Genomic DNA, 3,457 nt, shown 5'->3' with positions numbered 1-3,457 from the left:
TGAACAGGGCCTTTTCTCTTTAAAATCACTTTGCTATAGATGATACCCACTGACAACACATACACAATTCGTGTTGAAGCTTAGTTTTCCACCGTCAGGTTCTGAGAACCACTTGCTAACCAAGTTGTTGAGCTAGGACAGAAATGAGTTTCACAATTGTGTCTGGCTGAAATCCTTTTGGGAAACCATTTTCAAGTTCCATATCAAGGCCTCAGTGAAAAAAAAAATCTATAGAATTTATCTTTGATCTGTGAATTATTCATCCACTCTTCAGAACAGTACTTCTTAGGATTGGAAAATGATAAGGGGCCATTCCTAATTTAAAGGTAAAGGAAGGAACATTTGAACTAATTCTGTAGGATCAGTGCTGGTAGAAATGTTTAAATGTATAGAAACAAAGAGCATTTTAACAAATTCTTCTTGCTTTTCTAGTAACCCCTATCTTTTCTGAGTGAAACAGGCTATACAATTATAAGATCATTTTATATTAAGTAACTATCCTTTTTGAAGTTTCCCCATCTGTAAAATGATGACATCAAAACAGATGGCCTCTAAGGTCCCTTCCATCTCTAACAATCTATTATTCTATGTTCCAAGGTACCTTCCCTTGTGGCATTCTATGCTTTGTGTCCTAAGGTTCTGTCTAGCTCTGACATCCCATGTTCTGGTTTCTAATGCACCGTTCAGCTCTGGCATCCTATGGTCTAAGGTCTCTTCTATTTTTTTTTGCTTTTTGGAGGGGGGAAGGTAGGGCAATTGGGGTTAAATGACTCGCCCAAGGTCACATGGCTAGTTTTGTGTTAAGTGTCTGAGGCCATATTTGAACTCAGGTCCTCCTGACTCCAGGGCCAGTGCTCTATTCACTGTGCCACCTAGCCGCCCCTCTAAGGTCTTTTCTAACTTCAAAATTCAGTGTTTCTATATGTTTGTTTTTCCCCAATACTTATATTAACATGAAAATGATAAATTGTGAAGCTGAAAGTCTTCAATAGCCTGCACTGTCAGTGGTTAAGGATAATGAAGCTTTCATGTAAGCTGCAAAAACTAGAATGATTTTTTTCCTTCTAAGTCAATGAGTTGTTTTGGCATATGTAGGCTAGGCCATAGTCCTCATCTCAATTTGGTTTGTTCCCCAGATAGCTCACTGTGAATCAAAAGGAATTGGAGTTACCATTGATAAAGTACTAGCATTCCTAGCTTGCTCTGTGCTAGTTATATGGGAGTTAGAACTCCCTGGCCAAGCAAGCTGTTTCCATATTAGGCAGAAGAGTCCCAACTTTGGTAGCAGCTCTGTATTCATGGTTGCATCTCCAAGAAACAAAGCCCTAATACAGACCTTTAATTCTTAGCAGAAAGAGAAGAAGGTTATACCTTCTTAGGAAATAGGAAGAAGCAAAAGAAAGAAAAGAGTAAAAGAAAGGAGAGAGGAGAGAAGGCAAGGAAGAAACTGGTCTTGTTTGGAACATTGAACTAAAAAAAAAACTAAGAGTTTTGTCTGTTTATGTATTGTTGGCTTTTCAGAAAAGTGGCAATATTTCAAGGATCGATTATTTCCTTAGTAAAGTTGCTCCCTCCACCAATGCAGAAAGCCAACTCCTCCATGTTCAACCTGGCATAGTGGGAAGATCTCCAAATTTAACTTCAGAAGACTTGGGTTTGAGTTCCTGTTTTGACATTAAATAGCTGTGTGACATGGTTAAATCACTTTATCCCTGAGCCTCAGTTTCCTCATCTGTAAAATGTACTGCTTACCTCACAAGTTGCAAAGAAACACGCAAGCTGGAATTGTAGAAATGTAACATTGTAGAAATGTAAGTAATAGACCTCTTGGCCAATCCCAGGTATTGAATTTCTCCAAGTTTAGCTTTGTTGGTCTTCAGTGAAAAAGATATATAATCAAGGGGTGTGCCAATAAATGTTTAACAACCAGCTCTCTAGAAAAACAAACAAACATATGCAAGGCACACTTTTTAGTTTAATTTGCTTTATGAACATTTTCTCCCATTACTTTCTTAAGTCTAGACAAGCAATAGATAATAAATCAAGCCTTGATTTGTAGTGATTGCCAACTTTCAAGGTGTAGATCTCATGCAATTTAACAATCAGTTCTGTAGAAACAGGCTCCAGCACACTCCTGTATATAATCCATTTATGAGTATTCCAAACCTTTCCACTTGATAGCAATTGTCAGAAATTGTGCTCTTCTAGTGCTGCCTATGTCACCTCTATGCCAAAATGAGACTTTAAAGTAGCAATTTGGTGTATGAGGTGTGTGTGTGTGTGTGTGTGTGTGTGTGTAGTATATAGATATGTGTGTTTAACAGTATTAGGGATGCCAATCTCCTAAATGTACTAGGATTACATGAAAAAGGGGAAGAGAATTATCATTTATATAGCACCAACTATAGCTAGGCACCGTGCTAAGTGCTTTTTACAAATTTTATCTCATTTGACCCTTATAAGAACCCCAGGAAGTAGGTGCTATTAATACCCCCATTTTACAATTGAGGAAACTAAGGCAAAGGCTGATTGACTTGCTCCCAGGGTCATACAGCTAGGAAGTGTCTGAGACTAGATCTGAACTCAGGTCTTGACTCCAGGCCCAGACAGAACTCTATCCACGGGACCACCAGCTGCCTCCAATCTCATTTATTTGTCATCCCTCAATCTACTTGACTTATTTTCATAATTAATCTTATCATCTCAAGCTCTCAAATAATACAAGAGCATGTTTATATATTTACTATTAATTAATAAGAATTTTTACATATTTCTAAATTAATTAACTAAGCTCAGAGCCTCTACTCCAGTTCATCAAGTTAATTTAATAAACTGGAAAAAACTTCTTTCCCAAGAGTAGTTACTCAGACTCTATATTTATTAAAACCTAATTTCTTCAGACTAGATATTAAAGTTGCTGCATATTTAGCTTAACAATAAAATCAATAATAAAATAGATACAGATAGTTTACAGCATTTTAGCTGGGAGAAAGATCACAGCCGGTTATCACCTCAAACCCTCACTGTAACTGCAGATGACTTCTCAACATCTGAGAACACACAGTTCTACACCATTTAGTTCACTTAAGATAACAAATAAGGTCTCACTATTTCTCCTTTCTGTCTTCAACTTATCTCCAGCCATGACTGAAAAATAATCATATCTTCTCTCAAGCCCTCATTCTTAATAGTCTCCCTCCAGAGTTACTCTTAATAAAATTTTCTTTATACTGTTTCTTCATAAAATAATAGTTGACAGTTCTAACAAGAAAGAAGTGTCTCTTCACCTTCTTTCTGTTTTCCCCATAGTTTATCTCAGATCAAAGTTAAACTATCACACACACACACTCTCTCTCTCTGTCTCTCTGTCTCTGTCTCTGTCTGTCTCTCTCTGTCTCTGTCTCTGTCTGTGTCTCTCTCTCTCTGTCTCTCTCTCTGTCTCTCTCTCTCTCTCTCT

This window comes from Petaurus breviceps, unplaced genomic scaffold (genome assembly GCF_028583685.1).
Source record: "Petaurus breviceps papuanus isolate PSGF00001 unplaced genomic scaffold, PetGlider_PUasm1.0 90847, whole genome shotgun sequence".
Classification (NCBI taxonomy): Eukaryota; Metazoa; Chordata; class Mammalia; order Diprotodontia; family Petauridae; genus Petaurus; species Petaurus breviceps.
The sequence above is the reverse complement of the archived record's forward strand: the minus strand, read 5'-3'. Positions refer to the sequence as shown.